This window comes from Trachypithecus francoisi, unplaced genomic scaffold, assembly GCF_009764315.1.
Source record: "Trachypithecus francoisi isolate TF-2019V2 unplaced genomic scaffold, Tfra_2.0 Lachesis_group17, whole genome shotgun sequence".
Lineage (NCBI taxonomy): Eukaryota > Metazoa > Chordata > Mammalia > Primates > Cercopithecidae > Trachypithecus > Trachypithecus francoisi.
This window is the reverse complement of record NW_022681462.1, coordinates 78,067,692-78,082,817: the sequence shown is the minus strand read 5'-3', so window position 1 is coordinate 78,082,817 and position 15,126 is coordinate 78,067,692. Positions and strand designations below refer to the sequence as shown.

General features: G+C 41.7%; 1 long non-coding RNA gene across 1 annotated transcript; it reads right to left on the bottom strand.

Annotated features, from left to right (window-relative positions):
* Window positions 1–891: 891 nt before the first annotated feature.
* On the bottom strand, window positions 892–15,120 carry LOC117062517. The gene is made up of 3 exons (XR_004428413.1): window positions 14,617–15,120; window positions 9,411–9,503; window positions 892–937 (listed from the first exon to the last, which is right to left on the bottom strand). It is a non-coding gene; the product is annotated as an uncharacterized LOC117062517 (long non-coding RNA).
* Between the last annotated feature and the right edge of the window lie 6 nt (window positions 15,121–15,126).

Genomic DNA, 15,126 nt, shown 5'->3' with positions numbered 1-15,126 from the left:
TGCCCTTACACCGCGGCCCTGGTGTAAGCCTCATCTACTCTCACCTAGATCTCCACATCCACTTCTGGACTGATCTCCATGCTTCCAGGAGAACCAGAGGGACTGTTTTAAAACACAAAATGAAAATGAGCTTTGGCCTATGGGCACTGTCTTTCCATTACACTTGGAATAGAACTCGACCCCCTTGGTCCTACAAAATCTGGCATCTGCCCCACTTTCAATCTCCTTCCTTTCATTGCCTATGCCCCACAAGCCTTCCCAAGCCATGTGAGCTCCTTCCACTCAGGGACCTCCAATTTCCCATCCCCTCTGTCTGGGATGCTCTTTTCTACCATCTGCACACACTGTCCCTTCTCAAATATTCCTTCTCACGCAATCTCAAATAGCCACCCTACCCCAACTCCACTGCCTAGTTTTCTTCAAGGCATCTGCAATCATCTGCAAGTATTCAATTATTTGCTTTTTCAGTTTCTCTCTCACTACAGTCCACCACCCATGAGGGGCAAGGACTTGGTCTTAGCATGGCACCCCCAGTTTCTAAAGCAGTGCTTGGTACATAGGAAGTGCTCTAATAACAATTATTGAAAGAATAAAAACACAAGCGTGTTTTTTCTCCTCATATAACCAAGATTTTTATTTATTTTTTAATTTAATTTAATTTAATTTTTGAGACAAGGTCTTGTTCTGTCACCCAGGCTGGAGTGCAGTGACGTAATCACAGCTCAACTTCTGGGCTCAAATGTTCCTCCCACCTCAGCCTTCCCAACAGCTGGGACCACAGGTACACACCATCATGCCTGGCTAATTTTTGTATTTTTTGCAGAGACGGGGTTTCACCATGTTGCTCAGGCTGGTCTTGAACTCCTGGGCTCAAGCGATCCACACACCTCAACCTCCCAAAGTGCTGGGATGACAGGTGTGAGCCACCATGTCTGGCCTATAACCAAGAGTTTTTAAATAATGGCTTTAATTCTCCTTTTAACTTGCTCTTTTCACTTTAAAAATATTACACAAACACCATTCTATATTAGCACATATAAACACACCTCACAACACAAAATATCATAGTATATATGTATTATAATTATTGAATCATTTACTTACTGATAGACATTTAGATCATTACCAGCTTTTTTGGTATTACAAAGAGGACTTTAATGAACTTTCCTTTGTATATATTTTTGTACCCTGGTATAAATGTTTCATACACTAAGTTTCAAGAAGTGGAATTGCTGGCTTAGAGTTTTGCTGCCCTTTAGGGAGATAACTGTGGACTAGGAGAATGATCATGGCTCCATTTGAGAATATTTGAGTTTGTATCTCATCCTTTCCATGTACTTGCTCTGTGAGATCTGCAGTCTCTGAGATTCAGCAAAAGTCCCCCTACTGTCTATACATCCATGTGAGATCATGGGAATGTTAAGTATTTCTAGAACATAAAGTTCTGTAGAAAAGGAAAAATTGTCAATCAAGTAGTATAGAGCAGTAGTCAAGAGGACGGGCTCTGGAGCCATCCTGTTTGAGTGTTAATATTAGGCACCACTGTTTACTGTGTGCCATGGACATGTAACCGAACCACAGGTTCAGTCACTTGCTGCTTGCCGAATCCAGTCAACAAGAGCAAGGTCTGCTATAAAGAAGGTGACTTTTCATTCCAAAGGGAACTTAGGGGAAGAAGTACAGGCTCCTGCCTTTAAGGGTATTGCTTCACGTTTGGGGCAGAAAGCAGGAGACTTGGGATGAGCAGCATGCAGGAGAGGAAGCGAGCAGGTGGGGTTCTGTGTGACTGGCATTGGTGCCTTCTATCTACCAAGAAGTCAAGCTGGTGCTATTGCAGGCAGAGTTAGGCTGTAAAGTGGCCATTGTCTGAGATACTGTCCGGGTACAGAGAGTTCTGTCTTGGGCATACTTTTAGGTTGTAAATGTAAACAGACTGTTGTCTCCTGAGACAATCTCCTAGTGGGAGAAGCTCTGGAGCTTCTAAGTAAGCACACACTTAGACAAGCTTGCTGTGTAGGGAGTGTTTAGTGAAGGGAAGGTAAAGGTGATAACTGCATTTCTAAACAGATAAGTAGGAAGTGGGGAACAGGGGAAAAGGAGGAAAGAGAAAAGAAGAAAATAATAATTTTTAAAATAACTAATTCCCTTTCTCTTTGAAAAATGGCGGTACTCAGTTATAGACAGATTATTCAACCCTTCTACTACTCAGATTTCTCATCTGTATCTAAGATGGGTTTAATAATAGATCCACTCTATACAGTTGTTGTGAGGATTACATAAATCAATATGGGTAACAAACATTTAGAATACTGAGGAGCACATAATAAACACTATACCACTACTATCATTATTGTTATGATGCTGTTGTGATTTATTTGGGAGCATAAAGCATTACTTCATGAAGAACAGAGCTAACTAAATACTTCTTGATACTTTTTTTTTGCTTACAAAAAAGGTCCTCTTGTCTTCAGAAACTGTAAAAAGTTCTCCAACCACTTCCTTCCCATTCCCTAAGCTTTCTTACCCTTTGTCTTCCTTTTCAGCTCGTTCACACAAAATACTTCACATACGTCTATTCTATATTTAAGATATGTCACTCAAACTGGATTTAAAAAAAAAAAGAAAACCCTAATATTTCTCAATGTTTTCTAGGAAATAAACACAATGATAATAGCACTGCTCTGAGAAAATGTAAAGAAAAGAACAGAAAATAAACAAGGCTGCCAGTGTACTACACTACCATGTAGCATCGCCAAAAGCCACTGCTTGTTATTTGTTATTTGTGGTGTGTTCATCTTGAAATTCAGATAGCCAGTCCACAAAAGACAAAACTCAGCCCTGCTTGAAGTCTTTCTGCAGAATTCTAACTGACCTAAGCTGTACTAGTGAAATAGAGCTGTTACAGTGGACACAGTTAACCCTCTTTTCCTGGTACATGTTAGGTGACACAAAGCTTCCCAGGAACACAGTGGAACACAATGGCCATGGTGCCAGAGAAGCCTATTTAGAATTATATAAACAAACATTGATCTGTGATTCCATCCATCGTGTACTTATTATCTTTGTATCTTTGAAATTCTGTATCTCTTTCTCTCTCTCCCCAAGAAGCCATCCATTTGCTCATTCTCCAAAGTCCATTGGAGCCAGGGAACACACCCACAGAGATAAAAAATATGCTAGCCATGAGCCACTTCTCAGCTTACTGATACGATTACAACCTTCATCAAAACAAAGAGCTTCCTATGAACTCCGTAGGATAAAATCCCAGATCAAAGCTTATTTAGACGGTACCAGTTAAAATTCAGAATTACAGTAAGGATGTAAAGGTATCTTGATAGAACTCCTAATTCACTCAGTCTTGTCACCAATATATGTTTAACAGACTCATTTAATTGACATTCAATAAAGATTTGCATACAGTATTCAATTTTCCAATAGTGAGCTTCTGATCCTGAAAACCCAGGTTTTGGAAAACTTCAAATTGAGGTTCTTAAGACTTTAACGTCTTTGTGTTAAAAAAAAAAAAAATACGTGTAATTAAACTTTAAAAGAAATGAATTAGTCTAGCCAAATTTCTTTGACTGACACTTATCGGCTGTCTACTATCTGTTCTCAGCCTGGGCTTTCAACATTGTCCTATACAGATACTATTCTGTTGAACAGAGCTCCCGAGTCCTCCCATCTTCCCCAAGCACACTAACAGTTCCTGTCTCAGAGCCTTTGCTCAAGGGCAAGTTAATCACTGAGGAACTTTTAAAACAGATGTTGCAAGGTATCCCTGCAAGCTGCATAATAATAATACAGCTCTGTCTGCCCAGAGTAGAGCCTTGCTTCGTTTGGGAAATGCCATTTCCCCAACTCCAGCCCTATGGTACTAGGGAGGTATGGGGGCTGCCAACGAGAAGACCCCAAACACCTAACCTTGGCAATCAGTCCCTCCCTGATCCAGCCAAGCCAACAGAATCCTTCTCTGGGACTCTGTCGACTTGAGCTTACAGGGATAAGACTTTCCAGTCAGGAAGCCACAAGGACGTAAACATGGAGTACAAGCGGCCAACCTACAAAGAGAAAGAAAAGTAGCGACAGAGCCAGCCAGTCTTGGCTGCTTATAAGTTTCCTAAGGCCAGATCCAACCATCCTTCCTGTTCTTCAGTGATATGGGCCAATAAATTTCCTTCTTATGTTTCAGCTCCTTCAAGCTGGATTTCTGCTACTTACAACCTACTAGTGCTGACTGATACTGGTAGCTCTGCAGAAGATGCAAATTATTCACATGATCTTTTTTTGTATCAATTCCCTGTAACAGCCGAGGACAAACTAAAATTAAAAATGTTTGCCGCAATACATTTATCTTTACCAGTTTTCTAATCGCTAATATTAAACATATCCATTGTAAAATATGTTTATGAAAACCAGGACAGTGCAGAAAGGCAATACTTCAGATGTCTGTACATATATAAATACATCTGATCTTATTTTACAAAAATTGGATCAGACCCTGTATAGAATTCTACATAGCTTGCATTTCCCAATTAATAACGTCTTTTGGACATCATAATATATTAGTTCATATAATCTGCTTGGTGCTTGGTGAGTTTTTTGTTTTTGTTTTTAGGCATTAAATTTTCTGTGTGTGTTTTTCTCTTCCAGTAACTTGGTGGTGTCTTAAATGTGTATGTTTAAAGTGTATCCTCCTAAATGACTATCATTGGTAATGGTGGTCACTGGGAGTGTATGCATAGTAATCCCCCCCATTCATGGGGGATACATTACAAGACCCCCAGTGGATGCCTGAAACCATGGATAGCGCTGAACCCTATATACACCATGTGTTTTCCTGTACAGTAATGGGCAGGTAGTGTGTACAGCTTGGACAAAGGATGATTCATACCCCATGCAGGACAGGGCAGGACAGAGCCAGATTAGATCACACTACTCAGAACAGCACGCAGTTTAAAACTTATAAATCATACATCCATGTTATGTGTGGGTGAAAAACCTTGTAAACTGTTTATTTCTGGAATTATCCATTTAATATTCTTGCAACTTGAAACTGAAGGTCGGGGGAACTACTGTAATCTCATTGACAGGATTCTCGTTTAGAGCCCAGAGACCTTTCTATTGACCTTTTGTGTGCAGATAGGTGTGGAAAGAAGTCGAATGACTAGTTTTTCATTTCCATGACATAAATCAGGTCAGACTTTTGGCAATATTTCAAGTATTCTCTCCATTCGGGGTTGAACCACAAAAGAGAGCTATTAAGCATCGGCCTGGCAGTCTGCGAGGTGACCTTAACACTCTGTCATGTAGATGGTACACAGAAAACAGCAAAAGCTGCTTACCTTGAACTCAGCTTCATAATCAAGAATCACGGAAATCACAACAAGAGCCAACACAGCAGCAGCTTTTATTGAGCATGTAATAGGTGCCAGGGACATTGACTACGCACTTAAAGTCGGCGTAGTCAATGCTCACAATCACCTAAGTTATGACTATCTTTTGGTAATTATGTGAAGCTCTCCCCACGGTCAGACAGTGTGTCTGTCAGTGCTGGGGTCTGACCTTGGGTTCACTAACTCTAAAGCTTGAGTTTCTCATCACCATTTTATTCTGCTAAGTGGCCCCACCTAACTGGGGACATTTATCACGCCTTATCCCAAGGCTCAGATTTTGAAACGCCAAGTGTTTATTGTCAGAAAAGTTTGTGAGTGTTTTACTACAGTTTTTGTTTTTAACATAATGTAGGGGAAATATTAGAATATCCTCTTGGTAGTTTTGACCTGATGCAGGTAAGAGCTACGGGGTGAACTAAGGCTCTGTTCCCTGAGCACTTAAACATTATCTGAGTCAGGTTTCTGGAAATAAGGTACATTAGAAAGAACACAGTTATGTATATTAACAAAATTAAAATGAATTGCATGCAGCACCAAGTAATTAATAAGAAAATATGAAATATGACTTTAGGAAAATAGGTGATATATTAGTTTCCTATCACGGCCATAACAAATTACCACAAATATAGTGGCTTAAAACAACATAACTTTTTTTTTTCCTTTTTTTTTGAGATGGAGTCTCGCTCTGTCACCCAGGTGGCAGTGCAGTGGCATGGTCTCAGCTCACTGCAACCTCCGCCTCCCAGGTTCGAGCAATTCTCCTGCTTCAGCACCCCAAGTAGCTAGGACTACAGGTGTGCACCACCACACCCGGTTAATTGTTGTATTTTTAGTAGAGATGGGGTTTCACCATGTTGGCCAAGCTGGTCTCAATCTCCCAATCTCAAGTGATCCACCCACCTCTGCCTCCCAAAGTGCTGGGATTACAGGCGTGAGCCACTGTGCCCAGCCAAAACATGAATTTATTATCTTATAGTTCTGGAGGTCAAAAGTCTAAAATGGATCTTATGAAATTAAAAAAGAGGCTAAAGTGGCAGAGCTCTCTCCCTGCTGGAAGCTCTAGGACAGACTGTTTCATTGCCTATTTTAGCTTTTCGGGGCTGCCTCCATTCCTTGACCCCTGGCCCAAATCACTGTAATCTCTGCTTCCATGGTCACATCTCCTTCTCTGACTCTCTTAACTTCCTTTTCATTAGAAAAGCTAGTTTTTTAAAGTGTGGTAAAATACACATTAAATGTACCACCCCTGTTCAGCACGGTGACTCCTGACTGTAATCCCAGCGCTTTGGGAGCCCAAGGTGGGAGACTCATTTAAGGCCAGGAGTTCAAAACCAGTCTAGGCAAACTAGTGAGACCTTATCTCACTGTTTTATTATTTTACAAAAAATTAAAATTAAAATTAACCAGGCGTGTTCGTGCATGCCTATAGTTTCAGCTACTTGGGAGGCTGAAGCAAGAGGATCACTTGAGCCAAGGAGTCCAAGGTTACATACAGCGAGCTTGATCATGCCACTGCACTCCAGACTGGGCAACAGAGCAAGACCCTATCTCTAAAAAAAAAAAAAAGTACCATCTGAATCATTTCTAGGTGTATGGTTCAGTTGCATTAAGTATATTCACATTGTGTGCAACAGATCTTCAGAACTTTTTGATCTCTGTTACAGTGAATTAACTACGGCCTGAGAAGGACTCTGTACTTCTATATTTGAGTCCCTGTGGACGAACTGCCACCTGGTTTAATAGTAGACAAGACTGAAAACCTAATTTAGTAGTATGCACCTGTAACAACCGCTGAGTCTTGGCCAATCCCAGAGGCCGTACTTCAACCACAAATATACAGCTGAGTGTTAAAACTGTGCTCAAATACGGCAAACACCAACCTGTAACCAATCCAGCTGTTCTGTACCTTGCTTTTGATTTCTGTACGTCATTTCCCTTTTTTAGTCCATAAATCTTCCACCGCGTGGCTGCACTGAAGACTCTTTGAATCTGCCCTGATTCTGGGGGCTGCTCCATTTGCGAATCATTTGTTGCTCAATTAAACTCCTTTAAATTTAATTCAGCTGAAGTTTTTCTTTTAACATCTTATAAAACGGAAACTCTATACCCATTAAACAATAACTCACTTCACCCAGCCCCTGGCAAACACTACTGTACTTTCTGTTTCTATGAATTTGACTACTTTATATACCTCATATAAGTGGAATCATACAGTATTTGTCTTTTTGCGACTGGCTTATTTCACTTAGCATAATATTCTCGAGGTTCATTCATGTTATAACATGTATCAGAACCTTCTTCCTTTTTAAGGCTGAATCATATCCATTGTATGGATACACCACATTTTGTTTATCCATCCACCCATCAATGGACATTTGGGTTGCTTTTACCTTTTGGCTTTTATGAATAATGCTGCTATAAACATGGGTGTACAAATAACTTTTCAAGACCTTGCTTTCAATACTTTTGACTATATACCCAAAAGTCATATTGCTGGATCATATGGTAATTCTATGTTTAACTTTTTGCTGTACTGTTTTTCATAGCAGATGTACCATTTCACATTCCCATCAATAGTGCACAAGGCTCTCAATTTCTCCACACCCTAGTCAACATAACTTGGTGGTGTCTTAAATGTTTATGTTTAAAGTGTTATTTTCTGTTTTCCTCTGTAATAGCCTTCCTTATGAGGTGATATTTCATTGTGGCTTTGATTTGCATTTCCCTAATAATTAGCAATGTTGAGCATCTTGTTAGTCCCTTGCTCTGACTCTGACCCTCTTTTATAAGAATCTTTGGACTATACAGGGTCCCACCTGGATAACATACAAATGTTAGAAAACCTAGTTTAGTTTTTAAATTGTGGTAAAATACAATAATCTCCCCATCTCAAGACTCTTAGTTTAATTCCACCTGTAAAGTCTCTTTTGCTATGTAAGGCAACATCTTCATAGGAGATGAGGGTATACACATCTTTGGGTGTACTATTATTCTGTCCTCCATAGGTGAGTACTATGCTTCCAGAACCAAGAGAAGAAAAAGTTTGAGGCTGGGCGTGGTGGCTCAATCCTGTAATCCCAGCACTTTGGGAGGCCGAGGTGGATGGATCATGAGGTCAGGAGATCGAGAGCATCCTGGCTAACACGGTGAAACCCCGTCTCTTCTAAAAATACCAAAAATTAGCTGGGTGGGGTGACACGTACCTATAGCACCAGTTACTTGGGAGGCTGAGGCAAGAGAACTGCTTGAACCGAGGAGGCGGAGGTTGCAGTGAACCGAGATCGTGCCACTGCACTCCAGCCTGGGTGACAGAGCAAAACTCTGCCTCAAAACAAAACAAAACAAAGTTTGAAGAATTAATGTTTGGTTGATTATTTCAAATACTATATAGAATTTGTGCAGGCTAAAATGATTGGCTAAGTTTTATGATCAGTGTCCTTTATGATAGTTTTTAGTAAATTGGCAGGGCCACGCACAGAATAAGGTGTTGATATTTTTTATCTTAACTACTTAATTTGTGATTATAATTACATATATTTATTTCCCCCTGATATGGACTGATTGCTCATTTCCCCATAACATTTATAGTTTGAAGCCTAATCCCCAATGTGATGGTACTAGCAGGTAGTGCTTTGGGGAGGTAATCAGGTCATGAGGGTGGAGCCTTCACAAATGGGATGAGTGCCCTTATAAGAAGACACAAGAGCAAAATGATCTCTCCATCAGCTACGTGAAGATACAGCAAGAAGGCAATTGTCTATAAGCCAGGAAGCAGGCCCCCACCTGATGCCAGATCTGCCAGTGCCTGGATCTCGGACTTCCCAGCGTCCAAAATTATGAGAAATAAATTGTTATTTAAGTCACCAGTATATGGCATTTTTGTTATAGCAACCCAAACTGACTAAGACACTTCCTAAAGGAGCTATTCTATTTACATTACCCAGAGCTCTCATAAGCTCAGGTTAAAGTAAACACACACTCATACACACACAAAATCCAGCCTCAGGCTTATGATACCTGTACTCCACATGATGTTCAGGATCCAGGTTCCTCCCAGCTCACTGCTCCACTGTCCCCAGATGGCATCCTGGTCCCTGTGGTACAGGCATCCTCCATGATCCAGGCAGCAAGATGGAGGGGAAACAATTAATATGATCTCAATATAAAGCAAGGGGAAAGATAGAGGGAAGTTATTAAAAGGTTATTAGAACCGACCAGTAAGAGGTTACTGGGGTCTAAACTGGAGTGCTGGATACGAGGGCAGGTCACTTGTATGCAGAGCCCAGATAAGACAGAGATGATAAACACTTGCAGCCATTGAAGCAGGCAAGGTATTGTGGTCCATGAACAGACACAGGGAAGTGACGGTCCTAGGCCTAAAGGAGTGTTTGTTGTTTGTCTCTGTGTTGAGAGGAGATATAGGATCCATTTAGGACAGAATGAGCTCCAGGATGCAGAGTGTTCTGGAATAGGTGTCCATCAGGCATTGAGAATTATCAGGAGAGACGACCTTTTATCCAAACCTGGAGAAAACAGGTGATAGAGGAAGATATGCTGAGACAGAAAATGTAAGGCAGTTCATTTCCACCGGTCTTAATCTGACTCTAAATTATGAGGCAAGACCCTCTGCAGAGAGTAAGACAGGTGGGTGGAGGCCCAAATGTTCCAGGGCTTGAGGAACAAGGAGAAAATTTACTAGGCTGTGGGAAGTACACAGAGGCAATGGGAGACTCACAGCTGATTTCACCCACCTGAAGAGTGGTCTCACCTCTAAAGGAGCAGCTCCAAAAGCAAGAGAAAGAAAATCAGAGCAAAGGAGACGTCCACAGAAGCACCATTAGAAGGGCACTTGGGCCAGGAACAGTGGCTCGTGCCTGTAATCCCAGCACTTTGGGAGGCAGAAGAGAGGGGATTACTTGAGCCCATGAGTTCGAGACCAGCACCGGCAACATAGCAAGATCTCATCTCTACTAATAAATAAAAAGAAGGGCATTCTGAAAGCCTGACTCATGGTTTGTAGTTACTAAATAGAGTCATCAATTGGGGACACAGCATACAATTTCAGACAGAAAGTATAGTCAATAACTCAAATAAAGCAGCAGGGTATGTTGGTGTACATTAGTATACTCCTGTTTTTGATTTTATTCAAAGAATGTCAGTAATAGCACATGTCAAATGACAAAGGAGTTCTAATCCCAGAAACACAAAGCTAGTTTAATGCTGGAGATGGACTAATGTAATACATATAAAGAAATGGAATAAAGGGGAAAAAAACATGGTCATCTCAATGGACACTAAAAAATATGTAATAAAATTACATGCCCATTCTTTAAAAAAAGGAACATTACAAACTAGTAATAACTTTTATGAATTTGTCTGACAGAAATATTCACAGATATACTCAAAGATACACGAGCAAGAATTTAAAAAGAAATAAAAGGCCGGTGCGGTGGCTCATGCCTGTAATCTTAGCACTTCGTGAGGCTGAGGTGAGTGGATCATGAGGTCAGGAGATCGAGACCATCCTGGCCAACATGGTGAAACCCCGTCTCTACTAAAAATATAAAAATTAGCTGGGCATGGTGGCACACGCCTGCAGTCCCAGCTACTCAGGAGGCTGAGGCAGGAGAATCGCTTGAACCCAGGAGGTGGAGGTTGCAGTGAGCTGAGATCATACCACTGCACTCCAGCCTGGGTGACAGAGCAAGACTCTTGTCTCAAAAAAAAAAAAAAAAGGCCGGGCGCGGTGGCTCAAGCCTGTAATCCCAGCACTTTGGGAGGCCGAGACGGGCGGATCACGAGGTCAGGAGATCGAGACCATCCTGGCTAACACGGTGAAACCCCGTCTCTACTAAAATATACAAAAAATTAGCTGGGCGAGATGGCGGGCGCCTGTAGTCCCAGCTACTCGGGAGGCTGAGGCGAGAGAATGGCGTAAACCCGGGAGGCGGAGCTTGCAGTGAGCTGAGATCCAGCCACAGCACTCCAGCCTGGGCGACAGAGCGAGACTCCGTCTCAAAAAAAAAAAAAAAAAAAAAAAAGAAAAGACAAAATGACTAGAAAGTAGGCAGCAAAACTGTGATCACTTACAGACAAAAACATTTTTCCATCCAGAAAATCCAGGAAAATAAACTACAAAATCATCATGTTTCCTACAAAACAAATAACTGGTTAGAGATGTAATATATAATATGGGAAGTTCCCATTCACAGTAGCCACCTGCATTAGTTTGCTAGGGCTGCCACCACAAAACACCACAGAGTGGGTGGCTTAAACAGAAATGTGTTTTTTCACAATTCTGGAGGCTAGAAGTCTAAGATCAAAGTGTTGGCAAGTTTGGCTTCTTCTGAGGCCCTTTTCCTTGCATTGCAGATGGTATCTTCTCAATGCATTTTCAGAAGGCCTTTTCTCTGTGTGCAGGCATCCCTGGTTTCTCCATGTGGCCTAATCTCCTCTTCTCATAAAGACACCAGTCAGACTGGATTAGGGCCCACCCTAATGACCTCATTTTAATTTAATCACCTTTTAAAGTTCCTACCTCCAAATACAGTCACATTTTGAGGTACTGGGGATTAGGATTTCAATGCATGAATTTCAGTGGGAGAAACCCAGTTTAGCCCATAACATTCCCAGAAAATATACAATACCTAAATACAATCCTAAAATGTTATATAAAAAACCTAGAGGAAGGCAGCTACACCATAAAATTTTACTGAAAGACATAAATGAACATTTGAATTAATGGAAAAAAAATGCACCGTGTTCTTGGTGGGAAAGTCTTAGTATTATAAAGTTTCAATAAAGTATCAATTATTCCAATTACTTTACTGGTAAAACACAATTCTAACTGAAAGCCCAACAAGATTTTCTTCAAACCTCTCACCCTTTCTTTTTCGTTTCTCTTACATATTTCTCAAATCACCTTTAATTGTATACTCTTTATTTCTAATGAGTGTCCCATTATCAGCTTAGACCCAGCCTTTCACCCCAAATCAACCTTCTCAACCACCCTATATCTGGCAATGGGAAACCATCACCCTATCAGTCACCTAGGATAAAACCTCTGATTTTGAAAATTCTGTCCTTAGCCCAGGTATAAAGTCAGTCCTGTGTAGCCCTTCCTGCTAAAGTTAAACCTGCACACCTTAGCTCCATTCTGTCTGCCTTCCTTACCTCTGCACATCATCATCATCTAGATTCATCTTTCTAAAATATGATTTTCATTGTTATTTTTCAAGTTTACAAATACTGTAGTCGGTAAGTCTACTGGGTGACTTTGGACAAGTTAGTTAATCACTGTACCTCAGTTTAGTCATCTATAAAATGGGGATAACAGTACTTACCTCATAGGATTGTTATGAAAATTAAAGTTATAACTTTAAGGCACTTACAACAGGGAGAATTTTATATGTATTGTTAAATCGATAAACATTGTCCCCACTGTTTTACCTGATATCTAAAGTGTTCATTTCTGTGGGTTTAAGCATTGTACTCTCTCTCCAAGTGATTATATTCAGAAATACTTGAATATTTTATCCATGTACACAGTTGTCAATTACAGCATTATTTTTAATACCAAAGACTGAAGGTAACCCGCATGTCTATCAGCAGAAAAATATTTATAAAAGATGGTGAAAGCCGGGTGCATTGGCTCACACCTGTAATCCTAGCACTTTGGCAGGCCAGTGCGGGCGGATCACCTGAGGTCAGGAGTTTGAGAACAGCCTGGTCAACATGGTGAAACCCCATCTCTACTAAAAATACAAAAATTAGCCGGGCATGGTGGTGGGCGCCTGTAGTCCCAGCTACTCGGGAGGCAGGAGAATTCCTTGAACCTGGGAAGTGGAGGTTGCAGTGAGCTGAGTTCGCACTACTGCACTCCAGCCTGGGCGACAGAGCAAGACTCCGTCTAAAAAAAAAAAAAAAGAAAAAAGATGGTGAAGTCATACTATGGAAAACTATGGAGAGAAAGGTAAATTTGTAGATAAAAGACACATCTGACATGAAAGGATGGCTATATAGCACATTGTTAAGTGAAAAACAAAAGCAGGTTGAAAAACAAGAAGTACAATATGCTTCTATGTATAATACATTCAGTTTGGGAAGAATAGAAGGATACATATGAAGCTGTTAGAAGACAGAAGTCTCTTATCAAATGAGGCAGTATGACCTTCCTACAATAAACGTGTAACTTTTATATTAAATAATTAATATTAATTGAAAATAAAGAAATATAAAGGAAAAGAAACTAAAATACTGTATGTTTAAAACTTCTGGCCGGGTATGGTGGCTCACGCCTTAATCCCAGCACTCTGGAAGGCCACGGCGGGCGGATCACGAGGTCAGGGTTCCAGACAAACCTGGCCAATATGGTGAAACCCCGTCTCTACTGAAAATACAAAAATTAGCGGGGCATAGTGGTGTGCGCCTGTAATTCCAGCTACTCAGGAGGCTGAGGCAGGAGAACTGCTTAAACCTGGGAAGCCGAGGTTGCAGTGAGCCAAGATCACGCCTCTGCACTCGAGCCTGGGTGACGGAGCGAGACTCCGTCTGAAACAAACAAAAACAAAACAAAAAAACTTCCTTATCTCCTGGAAAACTCACTTGTCAAAAGGTAACTAGTCCTTTTGCCTTTGATGCTCAGGTTAACTTCAGACGAACTAAATGAAAATACTTGTGGATTTGGGGATGAGCGGAAGTCAAGTGCTAGAATTTGCTTTGGAACTTCTCTTCCACCAAGAATGACTTTAAACATCTTGCAAACTAGCCCCAAATGTTAACCTACATTTTTTATCTGAGAGGTATGCATCATCAAATATTTTGGTTTTATCCTGAAAGTCAGCTAACAGAGATGTAATTACCTGGGCAACTCTAATGGAAAGAGAAACAAAACCTTCCATCTTAAGCACTGATGAGGGTAAAGGGAACAGCTGCCCTTTACAATAAACAAAGCTCACTCTCTGAGGCAAAAATTCGCCATACTAAACACTGAATTTCTTCATCTTTTTGAGAATCATTTCCAGTATCCAGAAAAAAAAATTCAAATGAGTTGTAAATAAAGTCAAGCGCAGTTGAAAAATCCTTTATCCACAGATGTTTTTTAGTAGGGCCTATGTGCTCAGACTCGAGGGCTAGGAGTTTGAAAGCAAAAGGCAGCGCTCTACCAGGGGTGGTCAGGGGAAACGGCCTCCAAAAAACGAATTACACCGTGCACTTTAGTTACCTAGGCAGCTGTTTGTCTAGGAAACAGCTTATTGTTTTCATTTGTCATCCCTGGGCGTCACTAGGTATCCGGAAGCTGGGCCCCAGCCGCCACCTGGTGACGCTAATGACGCGCGATGTCTCCCAGCTGCCGCAGACAGGCTGAGCCTTCTCCTTTAAGAAGCTGACTCACGTGGATGGTGTGTTGTGTGCTCTCAGCTGAAAGGGGGAGGTGGTCCCCGGACTCACGGCATTGGCCGCCTCGAGAGAGGGGACAGAGTTAGCCTCTTTGATTGGCTGTACGAGTCCGGGGTGCTGGGTCAGGGGCGGGGCGAGCTGTCGCGAGCCTGCCCTGGGTCTGCGGCTTCTGGGAGGGGTGGGCCGCGAAGCGGAGGGGTGCGGGAGTGGGGGAGGGTGAGCCAGAGAAGGGGCGGGGCCCCGCGGAAAACGCACGGAGCAGAGGAGAGGGGCGGGGCCTCGAGACGAAGGGTGTTCTGGGCCAACCGGGAGAGTTGACAGCGGGAGGGGCGGA